The following is a 26,676-nucleotide window of genomic DNA, read 5'->3' as shown; positions in this document are numbered from 1 at the left end:
ACCACTGAGCTTAAGAGTTGATTTTGAAAGGAAATGTCTTACATACCTGGTTAATTACATCATTTATACATAATTATTTGTCATAATTAGACAATTAGAATATGAAACGCGTGTGCGAGGACAGACGGGCGAGGGAGGCGTGCCCGAATTACAGACACAGGTAAACGCGTCCTTGGAAAACCCGGTGGTAATTTCTCCTCATGTCATCGGTGAGGTAGACCTTGAGTTTTGCTTCCATATCATTGTCCTCCTTGAATGAACAGGTTGAATTTTTTGAGAATGTTGCACTGACTGCTAAAACGGCTTGCGTGTCTTAAAGCGCAACTGTCGCATTGTGAGTGGCGCGTTAAAGATTTGAGTGAGATTCAGCTTACTAAAGAGCAAGCGCAGGAGGTGCAGAAATTGTGTGATCAGGTTTTCACGTTGAGGGCGATGTTAGATCAATTAGATGTTGAGCAGGCTACAGATGAGAGAGGGCAACAAGATTCGGTTGTGTAGGGCATACAGGAACCGGGAATAGAAGGCAAAAGTAGATTGTCAGTAGGTTTGAGTTCGAGTTTTGATAAATTGCCTCATCCCATGGGAATCTTGCTAAATTTAATAAATAGATTATCAATAGAATTGATTCTGGAAATTGAATAGTTGTTGTGGCTTTCTGTCAAGATCCAACTCCATGCTGACGCCTTAACGCTCCCACATGATCAGGCTGTCCAACTACTTCACTCATTGAGCGATGGGACCTCCAGCCCAGTTATTGCACAAATTTTGCAGGAAGAATAGGGGTTTGGGGAATTGCACTAAAGGTCTCCCCTCGTTTATTGAATGACTTACAACATAAGCATTATTGGCGGGTACAGGGGATAATGAAGCCTTTCCTAAATTTATCGAAAGTGTGCGAGCATCTGTATTAGCTCTGGAGCTACAGGTGTCTGAAACACAGGTGGTCAAAACCATTTTGGAGGGAATTAGACCCAAATATAGGTCGCGGACCACGTTTGCCACCTTGGGCGAACTTTGGGTATTAGCATCACAAATTGAGAAGCTATAGAATGCTGACAGTCAGTGGGTGAGCTCTCAAATTAGGGATCGACAACTGAATTGTTGTTTACTACAAGGAAAAGTGGCACGGCCAATAATTTACAGACCAAAAGTATGTTTTCTTTGTTTCCAGGAAGCTCACATTGGGCACGACTGCATGTATGCTCGGAAAAAGGAACATAACAGTTGACAGTGTCGGAAGGAGGCGTAGTGGCAAGTTCTGCCACTGAATGTATTAGGATGACCAAATGTAGCGGGAAGAGGTAGAAGGCACTGTATTAAGCCTCGTCCAAGCTTTCCAGGTGATTTATTGTTTCCAATTACAGTACTGTGTTCCCTCGTTCTGTGTCACCATGTCCCGCAATGCTGAGGACACCACTTCACTGCCTGTGAAACGGCTCGCCACAGAATGGCGCCACAGCAACCCGTGCACACATGGCCTTGTACGCCAGCGGAGTTGCGGCGTCACCCAGATGCCAGTAGTCGACTCAGAGGTCTGCGTCTCTGGCAACTCAGCGCCGCTCGGTGTGAGCCACAGCCAGCCAGCTGTGTGCTTCTCGCCGGCGTGGCTGAGAACGCAGTGACAACAAGCGCCCACGATCCAGAGTCCGAATCTGCGGCCCTCGCCTCGGGATGCCTCTGGCGTATGCTGGAAGCCAGGACGACTGACCACAGTAGAGAGCTGTGCAGTGGCCCGCCGCTGGCTGTCTACGGACCCCGCGTCGGCCTCAGGATAAACCAGCGACCTGCCATGGACTGGAATGCTGGCGTATAATCTGCGGCTGTGTGTACCTGGTGGTGTGACACACCCCACTGGCCAGGAGAACTGCCATACTTGAATGAATCTCACTAGAAACCAGCACCTATTTATTGGCAGCTGTGTGCCTCTGTTTTGCCATGCATGCCACTTTGCATCAAGTACTCATAAAACGTTAGGTTGGCCAGTGGGCCCCTTCTGCCTGTGATTTGCGACTTGCAAAACTGATACGTACACTCTTTCAGCAATTTGACAGCCCTGTGGCCTCTATTCTACTTTGCAACTGTTTGTATGCGTAACTCACTGCAATCCGGCTCGCACATGGCTGTAACTTGTGCTCAGAATATTGCACAAAACTAACTTTTCCTATCCTAAATGGTGGTGGCGCTACATTATTCATTTCTTCGGAATGACCTGATCACTGGGTCCACCATTAACTAGCTCTTAACTTGATTAGGTCGACACCTATGGCATATTTCCTTACTATTAGAAAACTTAAATGTGGTCTAGTGCCCCTTAAAACCATTATATGAAACAAAACGCAAAAATTTCTTATTGGACGACCACTGCTCGATCAACCCCTTACCTACTCGTCTCATGCCCTTGGTATCCAATCCACAGTGACTTGGTTCCCTCTTGGAATTGGCTGTCCGCCTGATCAGAAAGGAAACAATGCATAACAAAGTTAAGGCTGCGATGACGCTTGGCACCAAGGTGCTCAAAATGATCGATGTTTTCCATTGCCTTTCCCTATTCCGAGCGACATGTTGCACAAGCTTTTCGGCTGATATGCACCCCTCTTGTTCCAGAAACTCGTTTACGGATCTCAACAGATCTGGTTTCAGTGTCTGGTTTAACAAGGTCAAATTCTACCTTGACAAAAACTGTAAAGTAGCTTCTGGCCAGTACAGCTGTTGCTGTGTAACGTTCAAATGCGTGACTCCTGAAATTGATGCTGGTAGGTGGAAGGTTGGCCCTGTTATGTTACACGCAGTTCCAATGATTAAAATTCCACTCCCCTCAAGCTCTGTAAGTTTCGCTTCTACAAATACTCCCCTCTCAAAACACTTGCTACTACTACAAAATTCTCGTTGGTGGAGAACATCCAATGCATCCCGACCCATTGCAAACTCAATTTTGGGTCCAGGATGTCCCTTGGATAGTCTATTCCTTTCCCCCTGGCTAAAAATAGCTGCACCGTGCATGTGTCCGGATTGGTACTTACCATCCTGGCTGGACATACCGTTAACTTCCCTCTACGGCAGCTTCGTAATTCCTCCCTTGCCATCTCGGTGTACCGGTTTCTAGTTGCCGAGATCAGCAATACCTCTTGAGTTTACACTTCCACAAACTTGCTCAACGCTCCCCACTTCAACTACCTGAGGACGGGGATCACCATGACCCTTCCTCCCTCTTCAAAGGCACTGCTGTCCGCAGCAGGCTATATTCGAAAATACATAAAACATATGAAAATACAATACCTAATTTCTCTATTCACACCCATTCATATATGACACAAAAACAAAAAACCTACAAATACTCCACTACTTTCTGGATCGCAAAGCACACGTTACTTCATGCTGTACTCTATCTTCCTGGTTTTCTCTGTGCTTAGCACCTCTCTTCACTCTCTCTCTCTTCCACATTACTTCCTGTGATACGCATGGAATCACATCTGGGCAGCCCTTAAATGGCCGTAACCGCCCATTGTGTACTATCGTTGTTCTAGTTGGCAGCTGAAGCTTAACATTAACGGGGGAGATGGTTTCAACAACTTGGTATGGCCCTTGGTACCTCAGGTAGAACTTCGTTTTCCCTTTTTGCATATAGGGGCTGGACAGCATTACCTGCTGCCCCACTCTATAATGCGGTAAACTTCCTTTCTGCTTTACTGCATCTTCCTGCCATTACAAAGCCTTTGTATTCACCTTTTGTACCCTTTTCCAAACATCCTGAATTGATGTACAGATTCATTGGTCCTTCCATTCTGTAGCCCCACCAAATCAAACGGTGACGGCATTTTTCGCCTGTACAGTACCTCATATGGAGACAGACCGGTATTTGTACGGACTTTTGCGTTGCATGCTCATACAATATGCTTCAAATACTCGTCCTACTGATGCTGATGGGAATTCACATAAAAATTCAGCATCTTCCCAATTGTTCTGTGTACCAGTTCGGTCCTTCCATTGGCCTGTGGATGCAACGCGCTCGTGCTCAACGTCTTTACGTTCAACCGTTTACACAGTTCTTTTATTGGTCCCTAGGTCAGTAATTATTGTCTCCAGTGCACCAAACTTCAAAATCCAGTTGTTTACTAATGCTTGTGCGACCATTGCTGCCTCTTGATTTGGCATAGCCACCATCTCCACATACCTCTAAATATGGTCTATTACTGTGAGAACGAATCTGTTCCTTAATGGTGTTCGCCTAAAAGGTCCTCAGACATCAATCCAGTAAACGTTGTAGCTGTATCTGTTTCCGACTCAGATCTGCTCTCTGCGCACATGGTATATAATTCTTCACGTTCTGATCCACATCTACTTTCCCACCTCTCCAGCAATACCTCTCCGCCACTCTGCTAGTCGTCACTCTACACCCTCCATGGCCATATAACATGTGATCATGTGCCTCCTTTAAAACTTCATCCCTCAACTTGCCTGGTACTACTAGCCTTGGCCCTAACTTCGTTTCCCTGCACAGAAGAACATGGTACATATTAAATTGTGGCTCTGCCCACTACAATTTACAATCGTTGTCCACATCCTGTAATTCTTTCCATACTCCTAGGTCATAAGCATGACTTCTACTTAGTGCATTCGCTTTACTGTGCTTCTTCCCAGGTTTGAGCACCACCTCGTAGCCAAATTCACTAAGCCTCACAGCCCATTAGCGAGTATAGTGGATGGATCCTTAAACCCCAACAACCACCTTAATGCAGCATGATCTGTCACTACCCGAAATCTTCTCTCATATAAAATATGTGATTCCATAGATTACGCTAAGCATCTCCCTCTCTGTTGTTGAGTAAGTCCTCTCTGCTGCATTCAACTGCCTAGATGCATAGGATACAGGGTGTTCTTTCCCAACAATTTCCTGACTAAGAACACACCCTAATGCATGATTCGACGCATAGCATACTAGTATAAACTCCTTTTCAAAATCTGGAGGTGAACACAAGAATGATAAAATGGTGCACGTTGGTGGGGCGTATGCCAGACTTGGGTGGTGTAATCTTAGCTTCGGCACTGCAGTCTCCAGTTACAGCGCTGCTTGGGAGCTAAGCGTTGATTTCGGCATTGTCATCTATTCAGCTGTGTTAAAGTAAATAACTGTTTTGGATCGAAGGTGGATCTAGGTGAGAACCGAATCATTGCTTTGTCTTATTAAGAAACCTAGGTCAGCCCCAGCGTGTTCAACTGTTATCTACAGTTACAAAAAGTAATTTGACACTCTCGTACTGTCGGAGAGTGAACCTTGGAGGTACTGTTAAGTTTTTGTAGTAAGGGAAAGATTGACTGTGGAGCTTTTCAGTCGGACGCTTATGATTCGCGTTAATTGCAGTTCAGTTCCTATGGTACACTACGGTTCTACTTGCCATGGCGAAATAGCCGATAGTATTTTCATAATTTAGTTTGGGACGTCATTACTATGTTTGGTGTGGCCCTCCCAAGAGTTTAGAGCCCCAAATATTTTCTTACTGCCTTGCTGTGGTTGCCATGCAACAGTTGTTGATTTTTCTCTTGTCTACCCCACCGTACTGCTGTTTGCTGCGGTGCGGTATAATAGAAGTGTTCAGTAGTACCGCATCTACTCCCTTGCCCGTTTTAAGATTTGAGAGCCGCATCCACATCGACGTATAATCCAAGTATGCAAGTTGTGTGAGTTGGTTGCGCCCTGTTAACGTTTTACCCTTCGTGGAAAAACTTTCCTGTGCCGCATGTGATTCTGAAGGACAGCACGGTGCACAACAGTGCATGACTATGACGGAATCAAAAGATACGTAGTGTATATTTTTAAAGAATGTAACCACTGAGCTTAAGAGTTGATTTTTTTTATTATTTTGAAAGGAAATGTCTCACATACCTGGTTCGTTATAGCATTTATGCATAATTATTTGTCATAATTCATTTGCGGTAGTATGCATCACATGTAGGGAAGTTTATGGTGTAAAGTGTTAAAAGTAAGGAAAATATTTGCGATACGGTGCGCATCGTAGGGACTACAGGGTTTCAGTGGAGTTTGATAGTAATCACATTTTATTACATTGAAGTTGTTTTAATTAAGACTTTTGTGATCAATATTTTATTGTCTTTAGAGATCACGGGTCATACCTACGAAAATTTTGGTATTGCCACGTGGAGTTAGAATCTTTTATTTAACATTGCATTGTGCAATTTGTACTTTTTTCCTTTGCCTGAAAGGGGATATTGAGTTTTATGTGTTGTAAACTGATTCTGAGAGCTGTTCTGTGATCTGTTAAAATACTTCAGGAACTTTCACTAACAAAGTGTATTGAGGATCTACTTGTTCATAATAACGAATGTCCGCCCACTGTTTTAAAGTCAACTTAATAAATTTTAAAAATTTTAAAGGTGGAAAAAGGGATTTTATTAGAAACGGTGCCTGCCCCTCAACTTCCAGGTATTCAAAGAATTGGCCTTCGGGCGTTGTCTGATGTTTTCACCTATATCTATCCCAGCCAACGGCTGCAGGGACGTGTCAAACAGACGAGGTCAGCCTGTACACTTTCGTGCTGTACGTGTCCATTCACGTTTCTAGTTCACTATCACATAGGAAAAAGTGGACCTATGGATGTTAATGAGAGTGGAAATCTCGCGTACACTCGTATGTCACAAGTGATACCCAATCACTTGACGATGTTCGAAGGTTGTGAGTTTTCCGGAGCGCCACATTCTGCTGTCTTACTATGTCTAATGATTACTGAGCTCGCTGATACCGAGTACCTGGCAGCAGGTGGCATCACACCCCAAAACATATGCTTTTGGGGGTGTCTGTATACTCTTTATCCCATAGTGTAGGTCATATATGTGCAACATCTGACATACATCCACCTTTCAAGTTTTCTATCCCACTCAGTATGGTGGCAAACCTTAAGATGATAAAACTACTTCATTCTTTACCAGAAAGAAGCTATATATTCTTTGTGATACTTGCACAATATACTTTCCGGAGGTGTATAGCACCCAGTACTCACATCCGATTACGGTTCTGAAACTATCCTATGCTTGCATCAGTCCTATAAAGCGATCTCCAGCAATGGAAAATGCATCTCATGACGAAACAGACAAATATGTAGCAGTGGTGTCTGAGATGTGAAATTACACATCAACCTGTACTAGTCCCATAAACAGGACAATTGTCAAGCAAACGTACACACATAGGGTTTGCAGTAAACCACAAACCTCTAGAGACTTAAGAAAAGAGTTTGCAATTTTTTAAGTAAATAATTTTTGCTACCAAGTCTGAAGTATTGATTCAGCGTTTGGTGTCCATACTAAGAAGGTATTGGAAGAGAGAAATAATCGTGTAACATAAACACATTCCAAGGGCTACACAGTTCTGCACGTAAACATGCTATAATGTTAGAGTTGTATTGTTCCCGACTAATGATCGTGTGGAATGCAACGCTGTTAATATTCTAATGTAGGAAATAAATTTCCACCGCATGACACACGTTCTCCCAGGAAGTTTATCTCCAGTAAACTGTGGTGACAAACTGGAAAGTGATAAAACAACTACCTTGCACAACAAAGATAACGTAGATTTTTTGTGACACAAAAACTACATAGGTTTTAGGAGATGTATAACACATTCTCTTCACGAAGTTCAAGCCCGATTTCGGTTGGGAAATTATAAGTTCACAACAGTTCTGCAAAAAGATCGTCGGCAATTGAAAATGCCTACGAAGAAACAGCGACGTCTTATGAGGACACAAATACCATCAATAGAAGCCAGAGGAGTTGTAACAGTCTTATCACAGTTTACCATGGCCTGTAGTAATCTTCCTTTTGTGGCAGAAGTCGTGGTCCGGTGTTGGTTTGCATTACTCAAGTGAGGGATAACATGGCCGTTCTGCCTTGACAACACGTCTCTAGAATGTCGCGTGTTTCCCCTACTAAGGTGTGTGTATGTAGCGTCAGTCCGTGATAAACAGTTTTACTGATCTGAATCAGTACTCGTTTCACGGTATTTTTTCTCTGATTATGCATCTTCTCAGTCATTCTGCAATATTCTTAGGCTTTTTGCGATTTCACTTATTTTATCGTATTTGCTTCAATTTCACGTACTTCAAAACAAATTTTTCGTGATTATACCAGGTTTTCCTAGAATTTCGCCGATTTTGTGTCATTTTCATATTCTTTCGACAGTTTTCCGTATGAGCATGGTCATATTAACGACGCATCTACTTGGTGTTTGATTTTCAACGACAGCATTTGCACGTCTTACACGCTATGTAACACCATAGCTAGGACACTACATACTCTTCATTGATTCATTTAGCTTTCTGTTTTGTTCAACATCCTATCGTTGGATTTCTGTAATTTGTGTTTGATTAATTCGATACTGTAATGAAGTGTAATCTCTGTAATACGCACAATATGAGCAAATGATATGTTTCGTCTTTCTCACATAATCTATTTGGTTGTCTTTAAAACTGAATAATTTTATTTAAATAAATTTGTGTAGATCTACCAATATGTGCAAATGATCTGTTTTATATAATATGTTTGGTTGCTGTTATATAAACTGTTGACGTTCACTTAGGGTTCTTAGTTATTTTGTAAGTAAAAGGTGGTGTGGTTCCCCTCGGAAACGGAACTGTTTAGCACGCGCAAAATGTGATGTACATGGATAGAAAGGTGGAACCTACAGTCAGTCTGGAACGAGCTACCAAACTGTCAACTGCTCATGTAAAAGTTGTGTATTGTGCTGGTGCCGAGAGAGGCTTTTCATGACGCTTTCCAATGCCTCGGATGGACGGATAAATAGCTGGAACTATTCTGGAACTGGTACCTATCATCGCCACCAAGATATGACAGAGTCCAGCATTTCAGCCTGCAAATCCATCCACCGACATGCACTCGCCACCACGTTGTGCAGTCACTGAAAAGGAACCAAGGAATTGTAAATATGTAATGTGAAGGATAAGCTCATTAGTTATTTCAGTGTGCTCAAATATAAGGTAACTTATAACTGAATTTATTTATCCACCTTGATTTTTTGTTTTGTCAAAACACCTCTCAGGTTGCTGTCCGGTTGAACTATCCTTACCGAGTGTTCTCGATGTGGAAAAAATGAAAGCCTCAAAGCCCGACAGTTAATTAAATAGTGTTGTTTGATATTTGGTAAGAAGGGAGTATTCAGATTTACTGTGGATTTGATAAGATTGTGGGAGGTAGTAAATGTAGCTTTGTGAAAGCCTCCTAGTGATTGAAACAGTCCCATTTAAAGTTTTGTGGACTTTCAGAGTTACCTATTTAATCATTGACTCGAAAGTAGAAGTTGTGGTAATAAAGACAATTTGCTGTTACTTTTAAAAATTAAAAGTTCTTAAAACTGAGGCTTATAAAGTTTTGCATAGTTAATGATCATAGTGCTGCCTGTTGTAAATTTCAAAAGGTGAGTCAGTCTCTCACAAATTTGTTAATATTGTGTCTCACTGCAATAAAAGTCGTGAACTGCATTTGTGGAAAGTTATATACTCATGTTTGCCAAGTGTTTGTCTCTATTGTGTATTGGAAGTGCATATTAATAGTGTAACAGGATCCACAGTTTGTCTATTGTGCTTAAGCTAGGTAACAAGTAACAGAAAGACCACTACCTATGAAAACAGTAACTTCTTTTATTCAGAGGACAGAAAAATAGTTTGCTAGTGAAACAATTTTTTTATAGAGACCATTCAGTTGCTTTATAACATAATTGCTTTAACAAGATAGTTTCATTATACGATCTGCCTTCAACTTTAAGGTTGTGGTACAACAGTAGCAAGCAGTAGTGTTATACGCAGTGCCGCGTGAGAGGACATTGTTCGCTTTTACAGCTACTGACTGGAAGAAGCATAAGTATTAATTGTTTTACAAAATTAAAGTGAATATATAACGTCCAGCGGCACGAACCTGTAAATTATTTGACAGAACGAATAGTGAAAGGTCAGCTAAAATTGAAAGTAAAAAGTTATCAGTACTTAATAGTAACTAAAATGGAAAAGAAACTAGAAATAAATCTAGATAAGCGAGTACAGAATGCAGCCGATGGCAGGTCAGACAACACATCGACAGATAGCACTACGTGCGAATTAATTTATGTACGATATCACGCGGACGTAAATAAACAGATCGAAGCTATGAATGTCGAGCGTATTAAACAAGACAAAACAGGTGATGTTACCGAAGGCAGTGGCTATGCAAATGAATAAAGGGATATGTTCGAATCACCAAAAACTGAAAGGGAAGTAGGACTTGAACACGAAAACGCAGTAGAAACCAAAAGTGAAAAGACACCAGATGTGACTGATTTGCTCAGGATTTTGTCTGTGGAATTTGCAAGACAAATTGCAGCACTAGACGACAATATTAATACACAAATCACAGCACAGGGGCAACAAATTACAGTACAGGGGCAACAAAATGCCACGCAAAATGACAATATCAAGGCGCAAATTGTAGCACAGGGTAGTGATATTAGTAAACAGATTGAGAAGGTGGATGGAAAAGTAGGCATTGTAAGTAACGAAATCAAAAATCTTAAAAACGAAATAAATGTCACTTATGGTAATATTACCACTATGCAGGAACAAGTAAATGACATCAATGAGAAGTTTGACACTGAAGTAATTAAAATTGAAGATCACCTTAGTCTGTACTAAAGTGGACGGAGTAAACCAATGGAGGAACAATATATGATGTATCAATAAATTAAAAGCAAAAGATCCAGCTACTTTCCACTAACAGAAAGTGTTTACCCAAATTAACGCCAGCTAACACCAAACGGTAAATCTGTTAAAAAAGCGTAATTTGGTCTCCTGTCAATTTATAAAATATCTATGAATACGATTAGCAGTGTACCAGTGGGGTCAATTAAGAAAAGGAAATTGAACTTGTCTGCAAGCTGAATGCATGTCGTAGACACATTTCACTCTCTTCGTGAATTATACACAATGGACAAGTAACAAATGCAACAAATGCACTAAGCCTAACGTAAAATTAATTTCACATTCATAACTACCAATAAACGCTCCTTTGCAAGTGGATTAGCTAACCAAAAGTTACAAGCACTCTACAGCACAGAATAAGATCTCTTCAAACAGGTCGATATTCTTTAATTGCTCTACTCAGTCTGAGGATACCCAGAGACAGAAGGGGCGAATCGAGGCCATCTTGCAAGCTGAGTAGTTTGTCAGTGCAGAACATACTCAAAATACGGCTCGATTCCAGCAGTTGCTTGTAGCTTTAAGGATTCACACAACCGCAGTTCACAGTTGTTCGATGGTCTCCCTCTGATTAGTAGTTAGCCACAACTCAGGCCGAGCCGAGCCAGAGAGGTGTTAAGTGTACCAGGACACGTGCATGCGGCCTCGTGGTATGCCAACTAGAAAGTTGCTTGGCGACCAGCAAAGCGCTTTTTATTACCTATCGAAAGCGCGTATAGCTCAGTGTCACACTGTCATGTTTCAATAACATCAATTTTGATTATGTGCTCTGTGATGTGAGTGTAACATACACTATATAGTTTTGTTTTGAGTTAATGCTTTCTACACATATGAGTAGATATTTAGGCTATTATCAAAGATAAAGAAAATTTGTAAGAAAGCTCCTCAGTCATATCAGTAAAATAAAACATTCTTTGGCGGGAAGTGATTCCACTTGGCTTTCCTAAGGAAAACAAACACCGAGTTGGCGGCTCAACACATATTCAATATTTGTGACATCAGTCCTCAAATTTGACACCGGAGAATAGTGTGGGGAATCATTTCAAATGAAGAACAACATTTTTTGTTCACTCTATGAATCTCGAGTCTAAAAGAAGACTATCAGACGTAGAAGGAAATAGGAAAGTATGCGATTGTGTGATTGTGTGCATGTGGTACAATAATTTCATCAGTTTCTGAGTGATCATGGTGCTCATTACCGTATCATTTTTACATTCCTTATTATGGCTTTCTAGTCTGGTTAGATTGACGTACTAATCCTGTATGAATCTCGATGTCCTATACAGGGTGTTACAAAAAGGTACGGCCAAACTTTCAAGAAACATTCCTCACACATAAAGAAAGAAAATTTGTTATGTGGACATGTGTCCGGAAACGCTTACTTTCCATGTTAGAGCTCATTTTATTACTTCTCTTCAAATCACATTAATCATGGAATGGAAACACACAGCAACAGAACGTACCAGAGTGACTTCAAACACTTTGTTACAGGAAATGTTCAAAATGTCCTCCGTTAGCGAGGACACATGCATCCACCCTCCGTCGCATGGAATCCCTGATGCGCTGATGCAGCCCTGGAGAATGGAGTAGTGTCTCACAGCCGTCCACAATACGAGCACGAAGAGTCTCTACATTTGGTCCCGCGGTTGCGTAGACAAGAGCTTTCAAATGCCCCCATAGATGAAAGTCAAGAGGGTTGAGGTCAGGAGAGCGTGGAGGCCATGGAATTGGTCCGCCTCTACCAATACATCGGTCACCGAATCTGTTGTTGTGAAGCGTACGAACACTTCGACTGAAATGTGCAGGAGCTCCATCGTGCATGAACCACATGTGTCGTACTTGTAAAGGCACGTGTTCTAGTAGCACAGGTAGAGTGTTGTTGTTGTGGTCTTCAGTCCTGAGACTGGTTTGATGCAGCTCTCCATGATACTCTATCCTGTGCAAGCTTCTTCATCTCCCAGTACCTACTGCAACCTACATCCTTCTGAATCTGCTTAGTGTATTCATCTCTTGGTCTCCCCCTATGATTTTTACCCTCCACGCTGCCCGCCAATACTAAATTGGTGATCCCTTGATGCCTCAGAACATGTCCTACCAACCGATCCCTTCTTCTGGTCAAGTTGTGCCACAAACTTCTCTTCTCCCCAATCCTATTCAATACTTCCTCATTAGTTATGTGATCTACCCATCTAATCTTCAGCATTCTTCTGTAGCACCACATTTCGAAAGCTTCTATTTTCTTCTTGTCCAAACTATTTACCGTCCATGTTTCACTTCCATACATGGCTACACTCCATACAAATACTTTCAGAAATGACTTCCTGACACTTAAATCTATACTCGATGTTAACAAATTTCTCTTCTTCAGAAACGCTTTCCTTGCCATTGTCAGTCTACATTTTATATCCTCTCTATTTCGACCATCATCAGTTATTTTGCTCCCCAAATAGCAAAACTCCTTTACTACTTTAAGTGTCTCATTTCCTAATCTAATACCCTCAACATCACCCGACTTAATTCGACTACATTCCATTATCCTCGTTTTGGTTTCGTTGATGTTCATCTTATATCCTCCTTTCAAGACACTGTCCATTCCGTTCAACTGCTCTTCCAGGTCCTTTGCTGTCTCTGACAGAATTACAATGTCATCGGCAAACCGCAAGGTTTTTATTTCTTCTCCATGGATTTTAATACCTACTCCGAATTTTTCTTTTGTTTCCTTTACTGCTTGCTCAATATACAGATTGAATAACATTTGGGAGAGGCTATAACCCTGTCTTACTCCCTTCCCAACCACTGCTTCCCTTTCATGTCCCTCGACTCTTATAACTGCCATCTGGTTTCTGCACAAATTGTAAATAGCCTTTCGCTCCCTGTATTTTACCCCCGCCACCTTTAGAATTTGAAAGAGAGTATTCCAGTCAACATTGTCAAAAGCTTTCTATAAGTCTACAAATGCTAGAAACGTAGGTTTGCCATTCCTTAATCTTTCATCTAAGATAAGTCGTAAGGTCAGTATTGCCTCACGTGTTCCAGTATTTCTACGGAATCCAAACTGATCTTCCCCGAGGTCAGCTTCTACTAGTTTTCCCATTCGTCTGTAAAGAATTCGTGTTAGTATTTTGCAGATGTGGCTTATTAAACTGATTGTTCGGTAATTTTCACATCTGTCAACACCTGCTTTCTTTGGGATTGGAATTATTATATTCTTCTTGAAGTCTGAAGGTATTTCGCCTGTTTCATACATCTTGCTCACCAGATGGTAGAGTTTTGTCAGGACTGGCTCTCCCAAGGCCGTCAGTAGTTCCAATGGAATGTTGTCTACTCCGGGGGCCTTGTTTCGACTCAGGTCTTTCAGTGCTCTGTCAAACTCTTCACGCAGTATCGTATCTCCCATTTCATCTTCATCTACATCCTCTTCCATTTCCATAATATTGTCCTCAAGTACATCGCCCTTGTATAGACCCTCTATATACTCCTTCCACCTTTCTGCTTTCCCTTCCTTGCTTAGAACTGGGTTTCCATCTGAGCTCTTGATGTTCATACAAGTGGTTCTCTTATCTCCAAAGGTCTCTTTAATTTTCCTGTAGGCAGTATCTATCTTACCCCTAGTGAGATAAGCCTCTACATCCTTACATTTGTCCTCTAACCATCCCTGCTTAGCCATTTTGCACTTCCTGTCGATCTCATTTTTGAGACGCTTGTATTGCTTTTTGCCTGCTTCATTAACTGCATTTTTATATTTTCTCCTTTCATCAATTAAATTCAATATTTCTTCTGTTATCCAAGGATTTCTAAGAGCCCTGGTCTTTTAACTACTTCATCCTCTGCTGCCTGCACTACTTCATCCCTCAAAGCTGCCCATTCTACTTCTACTGTATTTCTTTCCCCCATTCCTGTCAATTGTTCCCTTATGCTCTTCCTAAAATTCTGTACAACCTCTGGTTCTTTCAGTTTACCCAGGTCCCATCTCCTTAAATTCCTACCTTTTTGCAGTTTCTTCAGTTTTAATCTACAGGTAATAACCAATAGATTGTGGTCAGAGTCCACATCTGCCCCTGGAAATGTCTTACAATTTAAAACATGGTTCCTAAATCTCTGTCTTACCATTATATAATCTATCTGATACCTTTTAGTATCTCCATTGTTCTTCCATGTATACAACCTTCTATCATGATTCTTAAACCAAGTGTTAGCTATAATTAAGTTGTGCTCTGTGCAAAATTCTACCAGGCGGCTTCCTCTTTCATTTCTTAGCCCCAATCCATATTCACCTACTACGTCTCCTTCTCTCCCTTTTCCTACACTCGAATTCCAGTCACCCATGACTATTAAATTTTCATCTCTCTTCACTATCTGAATAATTTCTTTTATATCATCATACATTTCTTCAATTTCTTCGTCATCTGCAGAGCTATTTGGCATATAAACTTGTACTACTGTAGTAGGCGTGGGCTTCGTGTCTATCTTGGCCACAATAATGCGTTCACTTTGCTGCTTGTAGTAGCTTACCCGCATTCCTATTTTCCTATTCATTATTAAACCTACTCCTGCATTACCCCTATTTGACTTTGTGTTTATAACCCTGTAGTCACCTGACCAGGAGTCTTGTTCCTCCTGCCACCGAACTTCACTAATTCCCACTATATCTAACTTTAACCTATCCATTTCCCTTTTTAAGTTTTCTAACCTACCTGCCCGATTAAGGGATCTGACATTCCACGCTCCGATCCGTAGGACGCCAGTTTTCTTTCTCCTGATAACGACATCCTCTTGAGTAGTCCCCGCCCAGAGATCCGAATGGGGGACTATTTTACCTCCGGAATATTTTACCCAAGAGGACGCCATCATCATCTAATCATACAGTAAAGCTGCATGCCCTCGGGAAAAATTACGGCCGTAGTTTCCCCTTGCTTTCAGCCGTTCGCAGTACCAGCACAGCAATGCCGTTTTGGTTATTGTTACAAGGCCAGATCAGTCAATCATCCAGACTGTTGCCCTTGCAACTACTGAAAAGGCTGCTGCCCCTCTGCAGGAACCACATGTTTGTCTGGCCTCTCCACAGATACCCCTCCATTGTGGTTGCACCTACGGTACGGCCATCTGTATCGCTGAGGCACGCAAGCCTCCCCACCAACGGCAAGGTCCATGGTTCATGGGGGGACAGGTAGAGTATCCGGTATGAATTCATGATAACGTGCTCCATTGAGCGTAGGTGGAAGAACATGCGGCCTAATCAAGACATCACCAACAATGCCTACCCAAACGCTCACAGAAAATCTGTATTGATGACGTGATTGCACAATTGCGTGCGGATTGTGATTGTGATATTGATTGTGAAAATTTACAATTTGATCACGTTGGAATGACTAAACTAAAATGAGCTACAACATGGAAATTAAGCGTTTCCGGACACATGTCCACATAACATATTTTCTTTATTTGTGTGTAAGGAATGTTTCCTGTATGCTTGTTCTCAGTTGTCTGATAAATGTTGCACAGATTATTTTAATTGCTTGCAATAGTCAGTCTCATTTCTAAATAGCGGTTCATTTGGTTTCAATTACATTCACACGTCTCCATTCTTATCTTTAGGCGAAAAATGAGGCTGAGACACCAGTAGATGTCTAAATGTTCCTAACGAGTAACAAAACGCTTCAAGTATATGTAACATAAATATTATTTTAAATAATGGAACTATTCGTATCAATTTACATCTCAGTCAATGGAAGTGTAATTTTACAGACAATACAACAGAAAAAGGGAAGAGTGGGGTAAGCAGTGTTGATGGAAATGTTCGAAACGGAACAGTGAAATTAAATCACTGTGCATTCCAGAGGAAAAAAAGACGCTGTTTGTTCATAAACTAGGTAGAAGTTCTGAAATAAACGACCAGCGAAGTGAAAGCTGGTGCCTTAATAATAAAAGAGAAGACGGGAAAGGTAGTAGACGGCAGCGGGTCTGATGTATAATTAGTGTGAACGTTGATTAAAACGCTGCAGGGCGGAGCTATAGTTCACTGAAAGAAGGAAAGGTAAACCATCGAGGTCCACGTGGAATTAAACCAACCAATAACTAAAGAATAAAGGTAAAGAATGCCGACCCTAGGGTGTACCGCAGAATGTTCGCTGTCGTAGATGATTCTGTGTAACGAGAAGAAAGATAAGAAATTACATGATTTAAAACGGCTGACAAACTTGAAATTGAATATGAAGAATTAAACGTTTGATCTGTACATTTCACTACGTAGAAGCTCAGAGTGATGAGGACTGTGATTGTATTTAGTAAGCACTGGAGACTGCGGGCCCTTGATTCCTTTTGTACATACTATTGCTCTGCTAAAACTGGGACACGAACTGATATATGAACAAATGAACGCATAATATGAAAACTTTTGGACGCCATTACTTCAGGTTAGAGCGCCCTAACAGCATTAATTGAAGAGTTCAAAAAATAAGTCGTGTACATGTAAGTTATGATCATCTATGGGAATAGAGACGATAGTAATTAATGGAATGCAAGAATCCAAAATCACCTAATAAGAAACTGTATTATTTAGGAAAACTCGACACAGTTGAAGCACTGTATATTAGTTAAACGGGAAGTAACACAAGAACCATGACGAACAGTCCATGTGAAAACGATTTTATCGACTCTTGGGTATTGCTTATCAGTCTGGGACCGTCATCCGATTGTGCTAAAAGAAGAGACAGGGATGATCCAACGAAGAGCGGTGGGTCTCGTCACAGGACCGTTTAATAGGCGTTAGGGCATTACGGAGACACTCAACAAACCGCACCATGAATAGGTTTACTATTGAAATTCTCATGAGTACGTTCCCGGGAAGATTCGGACATCTACATCTACATCTATATGCGTTCACAGTGAGCATGCCACTGCATGGTGTAATGGCGGAGAGAACCATGTACAAGTCATTTCATTTCCTGTTTCACTCGGAAATGGAGCGAGGGTATAATAAATGTCTATAGGTCTCCATAGGAGCTCTAATTTCTTTTATCTCGTCTTCACTGTCCTTATGCGAAATGTTCGTTGGCGCCAATAGAACCGTTCTTTTCTCAGCTGCAAATTCCTGTCCTCTACATACTACTTCCTCCTACGACAATGAGAAAAGTCGAGAAAGTAAAGCTAATGCGGAGATGTACGACAATAAATCTTCCTAGGCTCCTTTCACGAAAGTGGAGGTGGGATTTTAGAGCGGGGAGAACTGACAGTGATAGCGGAAATATCCATCCCCACAAACTGTGAAATGTTCCGCTGAATATAGACGTAAACGTAGATAATTAAACGTAGTAATCCGACACCTGTACAAATAATTCCGATTAACAGAATTCCTGGTAGCTACGCCATTCATGCTCGTACATGAATACGGTTACAACAATGTATTTATCTAGACACTCCTTCAACATCGGAGCAGGGGATAAAGATATAGACCAACCGCATTTGGCCGGCCGGGGTGGCCGAGCGGTTCTAGGCGCTATAGTCTGGAACCGCGAGACTGTTACGGTCGCAGGTTCGAATCCTACCTCGGGCATGCATGGTGTGATGTCCTTAGGTTAGTTAGGTTGAAGTAGTTCTAAGTTCTAGGGGACTGATGGCCTCAGACGTTAAGTCCCATAGTGCTCAGAGCCATTTGAACCATTTGAACCAACCGCATTTGTTAGGAACAGCAGCCATGAAAGGGTCGTCAAGGTCAGTGGCCATTTTATCTTCAAGGCCCTTGCGTCGCTGGCAGGTAGTTGACAGTGGGAACGGCCTCCAGTCATTCACATCTGACCGTTGGGCTTTGTAAAACCTCATGGCACGCCTTGTTGTTCCTGCGAACTGGATGGATGAAGAAGTAGCGTATACTACATGGTGCCGATTGTTATCATTACCGTTCCTTGTATAACGTTATTTCGTGATTTAATCTTTGTCTCACCTGGGTTGAAAAATCGAGCTTTAGAACATCCCTTTCGTCAGGACATAACAAGTCATCGTGTTTATTTTCAAAAATTACAGTTTTCACTCATACGTAGTTTCACTGAACAGAATAAAACTACAAAAAAAAACAATAATATAGGTAGCTCTTTACCAATTGCACTTACATGGAAACTGTCTTACAACATATTAAATACCACTTGTTGTGGTTTTCATCACAGTATTGTCTAGTTGTCAGTATTTGACTTTCGTTATTTACTGAGAATAAGCTCAGAACATAAATTTGTTTCACCTACTTTTTAACTGCTAGCATCTAAAATATGTCTGAATCTGTACCTCAGTGGTCAATGATTCTGAAGGCCATGCAAAGGACACGGGTACAGCCGCCGGTTATGTCCTTGGTGGGGGTACTGGAAGGGGGTCACTCAGCCTCGTGATGGAAACTGAAGAGCTGCTTGAATGTGAAACACAGGATCCAAGGTCTAGAAAGCCGGAAAAATGCTGTGCTGACCCCTTGCAAGAGTTCTAGCGATGAAGAAATAGTGCGTGAATTTTTCACTCTGTTTGCTATATGAATGGTCAGGTGAGTGCTGTTGTGTTAAGATACAATGGGCCACTTGATCCACCATAGAAAATGAACGATCCAGTCAAATCATGGGATGAAAATCCTAAGTAGTTATTAATTCTCCATAAATCTCTCTATTTTTAATGAGTATGTGAATTGATCAAACAATACTACACTCAATTAGTCTTCTGCTCTTCTTAAGCTGCATGTCATTGGGACTCATCCTCTTCAGTCTCCTGTAACATCTTCCAAACGACATTCACAAGACCGTAATTACCTCTCAGGATAACGTTCTTTTAATGTACGTAATGTATTTGGTTCTACATGTTAAATGTCTTTGTTTCACAAATAGGACGTAGACCGATTCAAATATTTACAGTCACAAAAGTAAATTGTCTAATCTTCGTGTGTATCTTACAAAAACGTTTGATATGTATTTGTATGTGTTCATACAATTCGAAGACGCGTGGTAGAGAATAAAACCGTAACGCAGAGTAGGCTTTAATTCTACCGACAGACATAACGTCAGCGTCGGCGCATACTATCGGGCTGCACAGGGTGTAATTTTGTTCTTTTTTTTCTTTTTTGTGCTGGAAACAGATATCTAATAGCCCAAATTTATGGAATGATTTTCTTACGCTACCAGTTTCGCTGCTTCGTTGGCAGCATCTTCAGGCCGCTACACACCCGAAACGAGAGAAGTTATACAGTGGTTTGTGATCACCTTTCACCTTCGCCTTTGAATGCTTGTGCTGACAGTTTTCGTTAGATGGCTGAAGTGTCCACCTCTATTCTGATCTGCGGAAACCAGTATGATGTAGCGGTCCTTTAGTAAGCACAAACGACTGGATGGCTTATCTCGTTTCGTGTGTAGTGACCTGAAAATGCTACCAACGAAGCAGCGACACTGGTAGCGTTATGAAATTATTCTGTAAAATTACAACTGTTGGATGCCCGTTTCCTGCAAAGTCATCTATCAGCCGCAGTCGCACTCTTCCATTTATATCAGGTGTAAAGGCAGAAATTTTCATTTTTGTCTGTTTTTAGCCATTCACTTCGCATGTCATTGCGGTTCAATTAAGATGTTGTATAATGACTGAAAGATAACAGACAAATATTAACGCAAGTTACTTTTTGAGCCACTTAAAATCATCTCAGACTTTATATAGACCCGTGTACTTGCAGCCTGGGACACATCAATAACCACAAGTAAATAAATTAATTCACAGGAACTGTGCCTCTCGGAATTTACTGGGGGCTCTGCTTTTATAAAGTAAGCAGATAACTGTTGGTAGCTCTTAACGTAATCAGCTTAGACTTAGTTCCTCATATTTTAGGAAGCATACCAGGATACAAATTCCCTCCAGTGAACTCTAATAGCTCCCAGGTTCTCAGCTTCCTCGCTGTTCATGTCAAACCTCTCAAAATCCGTTACAAAAGTTTGTTTCCATGTGTCATAAGGTCATTCTCTACCTCCCTAGTCACCCTCTAGTGTCCTCCTCAGTGCTGATTCTTGCAACTTTCATACAACATGTCCCTCCATCTTCAACCTGCATCCACCGCCTATTCTGTGCAGGCTGCGTAACCCCGTCTTCTCAGAACCTCGTCATTTGAAATGTGGTCGCGATGACTGAGCTTCAACATAATTCATGTGCAGCATGTGACGCGGCGGGTAGCTCTCTCACTATCCTTTAAACGATCTGTCCGTCCACCTGGATAGGCTTCTGGATGTCTGCCCCTTCACTCTGACATGGTAGATACTGGTTTAGCCGACAAAAGCAATGTTGACAAAAATTCGGCTAAATACCTACCACGCAAAAGCCACATAACTCGAATCCATGGGCAGTAGCTGAAAGTTGATTAAAGACTTCGGGATTTTTACACGACTCATTAAAAAAAATCTAAAATTTCCTTTTGGTTGGTTTTTTTGTCTCTAAAACAAGGAAAATGTCTATCAAGTTGGTATTTAATATCCCGACACTAATTACGCAATGTTACTGACTGTCTCTGTCACAAGTTCACACCCAAAAACACCAAGAAGATATTTAGTCTGACCAGATACTTTAAACATCCTAAACAGGCTCTGACCCACGACTATTTGCGAGTTAACGTAGCTCGTCTTACAGTAGTCTTCTTGTACAGAAGTGCTCGCCATAATGTATCGTAATCTGCACGAAACACGCCGCACGACTTGAAATGTTCTCACACGAAACTCTCCTTAAATTAGCCACACACAATGTTCAAACATTCACAAAATCCTCAACACTGTATTCGCTTTTCATAGACTGCACAAGAACAGATCAAACGCGAAAATTTCTTCTTTTTGGTACAAATTAGATCAGGGAGATTTAACGTAGGTCTTTACTAGAAATCGGCGCCCGAGTTACTGTATCGACTCACAGATCTGAGGCACAAAGCCCTACCCAAACGCGAAGGAGATCCTGAATTCCTATTGGATAGTATGTTAAGCAGCAAATTGAATCATCTCGTGCACTCCTACATTCGCGGTATTTCTAATGTGAGACATTCAGTTTACCACATGTAATTTACACTAGAAATTTCGCAAGAAACTAAATAAAATTTAATGAAAACAAAATACGATACCTTTTTACAAAATAGATTAGGAAAAAAATTTATCTTCAAAGCCCTTCTGGCTGCCCTTTAGAAAATCCATCTCATTCGGACATACGTAATAAATTCCCCTATCACACAACAACATTCTCACCCTTACATTTATATATTTAAATAAAAATCACATTCCCACTTTACATATGTTCTCCATTCACTCTCAGTCTCTCCAAAACACTCACAAAACCCAAACACAATGAAATAATAAGTTTCCAAAGTAGTGTTAATTACGTCAGAAATCTGTGGCAATGAAACGACACGAAAATCCAGAAAATTAGATTATACGAATCTATCCTCTTGGTTGTAGTTTCAGTTGATACTAACCATTGATGCTAACCAGTGAAGAACGTGTGTTTTTAGTCGAACACGTGTCCGAAGCTGGCGGTAAATACACAGTTTCAGTTCGTGAAACAATTAATTCAGTTTTCCCGTAGACAACACTCTCACATCGCGATACTGTGCGAGATTTGATTAACAAATTTCGAAGTACGAGTTCAGTGACAGATGCACCGAGAAGTGGTCGTCCTAGCGTTTTGTCTGAGCGTAAACTACTCGATATTTCCGACAAAATGTCCATGAGTCCGAACAAGTCAGTAAGAAAACTCGCCCAGAAAATCGATGTTAGTGTCGGAACGGCCAACACAGCTGTAAGGGAAAAAATCGAACTTTTCCCTTACAAAGTGACAGTCGTGCAATAACTGAAAATACTGATCGTGGCAAGAGACTGCACTATTGTCAATGGTCCAAAATTTTCATTGAACAAAATGGAAGGGATATTCTGAATGAAACGTTTTTCACTGATAAGGCGTGGTTTCATTTATCCAGGTACATGAACTCGCAGAATTCTCATTTGAGGAGTACTTCATATCCATTGTGTATTCATAAGGAACCACTTCACTCTGTGAAAACAGGGGTTTCTAGATTTCGGACTGTGGGTCCCAAATTTTTCAACGAAACAATAAACGCACAACGGTACTGCAGTGATATTTTGTACCCATTCATAGGAGAACTTGTGTTCAGTGAAATACTGAACGGTTATTTTTAACAAGATGGTGCGATCACGCATACAGCTAGCGTTTCGATGTGACTGCTTGCTGATGTTTATGGTGATCGCATAATTTCATAGGGACTTTGGCGTCCACGATCGCCCGACCTGACAGCCCCTGACTTTTTCTTCTGGGGTGCAGCGAGAGCAACTGTCTATAAAAACCGTCCAAAATCCATCGATGAATTGAAAACTGCAATATGCACTACTATAACAGGATAAATGTTACAGCTTGTGTTTGGACGAATAGGGGAAATGAATTGTGTATTCAACAACAGGGTGGACACTTTCAACGTTTAATGTGAACATTTGTAATTAAAAATGAATATTCAATAAATGAATAACTTGTATTTCACTGAGTTTCATTTCGGTATTCTCACTGAGGCATACGGCACGCGCGGTTAACAATCATACGGCACTGCGGAGAGAGTTTTCAAACACCCTTATCTCCAAAGGTATTAAAATTATTGATTTCAAATTTTAGCAATATCGTTCCCTTATCCATACAATTTGGTACAGTAAGTATGAAGAACATTGATAAATATTTAGTAGTACTTCATCAGATTCATAGAGAGTATATCGCATTAGTCAAGTACACCCGCTCGCCCCGCCTAGTAGCCAGTGACAGCTGTGCAAGCGTGGGAACGAACATCTCTCTTTCCTGCTCCACGGGAAGCTACGTTCTTAATGCAAGGTGACAACACGCAATAGTTAGCTACGTTACAATTGCTACTTAACAAGCGTCTTGGGTGAAAATATTGAGTTTGTGTGGTGATTTCGCTGACATTTTGCAAGTGTTGTATGTGTATGCGGCGATTTGTAGGGTGACAAACGACAACCGTCGAAGCTTTGTGGACTTACTTATGGAGTCTTAATTGCCATCTGAATCGCATTCGTTGGAAGACTGCGAGGGTGTTCCCAGTTATGCTGTTGACGTTTGCATCTACGTCCTCGTTATTACAAATAAGCCTGCCGAGATATGGAAACTGGTGAACATTTTGTAGTACCTTTTTGCACCATAATTATAAGTTTCCGTTCCTTATAACACATTGTACTTTTCTAATAATCATTTATTTCTAGTCCTGCGGAACTGGTAATTCCATCTAGCTTGTAACGTTTCTGTCAGGGTATGACGCCATCAGCAAAATCCAAATCCGTAAGCCTAGATTATAATTTCCAAATACGCCCATTTTACAGTTGTCGATAGTTCTTCTTATTACGAAATCTATGACTAATATGAAAACGAATGGTGAGAAAATGCGTCCGTGTTTGACACATGTCAGAATGGTAACGAAAGGGATGTTCCCATTTTCTGTTCTTGTACAGCAACTCGAATCTACGTACAGGTTTTCGAAAACATCAGTTAGATGTTCAGGAGTACCATATACAACTACAATATTCCGCAATGATTATCCTTGTATACCGTTAAAAGCTTCCTTAAAATCCAAGAAATTTGGGTGCAGTGGAAAACTGAATTCTGTGCATTGTTCTATTACGTTTCGCACAACAAATATTTGTTCAGAGCATTACCTCCCACCTCGAAAGTCTAGATGATCATTTTGGTTGACTGTCAATAATGCTCTCTGATTCTGTCCTGGCGCGTATCTAAGCCATTTTTAAAACTCATAAATTTTGTGGATGACACGCACCAAATTTGTAATCACATTGGCTTCATTATGGGTAGCACTATTATTTATTCCTTTAAACTGCTTTTTACCCATTTCTGGTTTTGCGAAAGTTCTAGTATGAAATATTGAAGCGGCCATTTTTTTTTATTTTAATAACAGGCAATCAGCTATGTATTTCATTGCAACATTTGTCGAGCAGAAAGCTCACAGGAATGAATTTCTGAAGGACATCAATAGTTAAAAAAGATACAAAATTCATTTGTGGTCGTACTTTGTATTACCTGTTAAACTAACCGTTCCTTAGTTTCAAATAATAATGAAGTGTAATAAATGTGTGTTTCTCTCTACTGCTTGCACCACATTCCTTGTAACATATTACCTGCTGTCAAACAGTTTTCTGTTATGTTCTGTTAGGGTGTCAGTAAATTTAACAAATCTGTTCGTACATATTAAGCTGCTGAGCTTCACTGAGTTCTGTCCTGGTGTTGCCTTTTCGTTCCATTATTTGAAGCGAGATCTGTGTCCATTACCCAGTTTGCCTACTGCACAGTGTTTGTATAACGCTTCAGTTCGTAATTCACTAATTCCCAGTATTCAGCAGATATCAGCGTGGAACAAAATCTTTATCTCTCCTCTACCGAGAAGTGTTTAATCGCGACATTAAAGTCAGTGCACTGAGTGGCATTATGCCCGTCAAACATAGAAGGGGGTAGTTAAATGGGGGGATCGCGTTCAAAGGCTTATTTACTTCCAGTAATTAAAAGCGCTGAATAATTAATAGCAACAAGAAAATGATCCTAGGGGATCAGCCATTACAGAAAGGTGCTTCAAAGCCGAAATCCCTGCACAAAGAGAGAATTCAACCGTTAGACTAGCGAGGAGCGATTTATTACCAGCAAACCAGCATTCAACTCCAACAACATCCGATAAGTCCGACTCGTTTAACGGACTCGTAGCATAGAAACAAATTAATACACTTTACTGGAAACAACAAAAACATGTCTGTGTCACCATTAGATCTACAAATGGGTTTAAATACGACCACTGGGTAACTTCTACTGCAAAGTATTAAATTTCTCCTAATGAGGATAAAATTACTCTAAACGTGCAATAGCGTACTTTTTTACTCAGAGGTAAGGGAAAAGTAATGAAGGGAAGCACGGGAAATACAAATCGTAAGGAAATATCTAGGGATGAATAGAGTAAGCAGGTCCAAATGGATGATAGCTGCAGTACTACTTCATGGATGAAGAGTATCTCACAGGATAGAATAATGTGAAGTGTTGGATCAAATCAGTCTTCGGAATGAAGAAAACAACAACCACAAAATTCAGTTTAGGAATGTAAATAAACCATTATAATGCAAACTTACTGTGTAGGAGTTTGCTTTTTTACAAATTTACACTTCATCCATAACGACAAAGAACTAGCGAGAACGTAAATGAAACAAGAATGTTAGCGTGGTGGACATCCTTTCCAGAATCTCCAAACTATACTGATACTCTTAACTGCTGGGTAATTCCATGTCAGATGGCAGAGGATACCACCGTGCTGGTATTTCCTCCAATACTGAATGGATGGCAGCACTATCCGTCAAACACTTCTTACTGTGAATCGGCTGTCTTAGCAAGAAGGAAATTTTCTACATTTATCGATAAAGAGCAAGTAATTGGAGAATCTATTGGATAAGATAGTCTTAAGTATGCAGTTTCTAATTCCGTTCTTGGTAATGGTAATGATTTTCCTAGCGGATGTATTGTTTATAACCATAATTTTAACGGGTGTTTTGAAACCGCGTTGTGTGGCTTCGAGATGGTGCGTTTAGACAGTTTTAATGGAGACTTTATTGAAGAAAATGTAGGTTGCCTCTTCCTGATATCAAATGGGTATTACGCATCTTCATTCAGGTGGTATTCTCTGTGTGCCGGGCAAGTTCAAAGAAGCTGTGTATTGCAAAGCTTATGAATTTATTTTAATAACTTACGATTGTTATTAAAATATGTATACAGTGTATTTAAATGTGAGATGTAAGAATTGATTTTACTTGATGTGTACAGTATACAGTACCTTACGCCTACACCTGTAACGTTCGGGGTAACCTATCATACCTCGTCAAAACGGGTG

This window comes from Schistocerca cancellata, chromosome 6, assembly GCF_023864275.1.
Source record: "Schistocerca cancellata isolate TAMUIC-IGC-003103 chromosome 6, iqSchCanc2.1, whole genome shotgun sequence".
NCBI classification, from domain to species: Eukaryota; Metazoa; Arthropoda; class Insecta; order Orthoptera; family Acrididae; genus Schistocerca; species Schistocerca cancellata.
Note: the sequence above shows the minus strand (reverse complement) of the source record.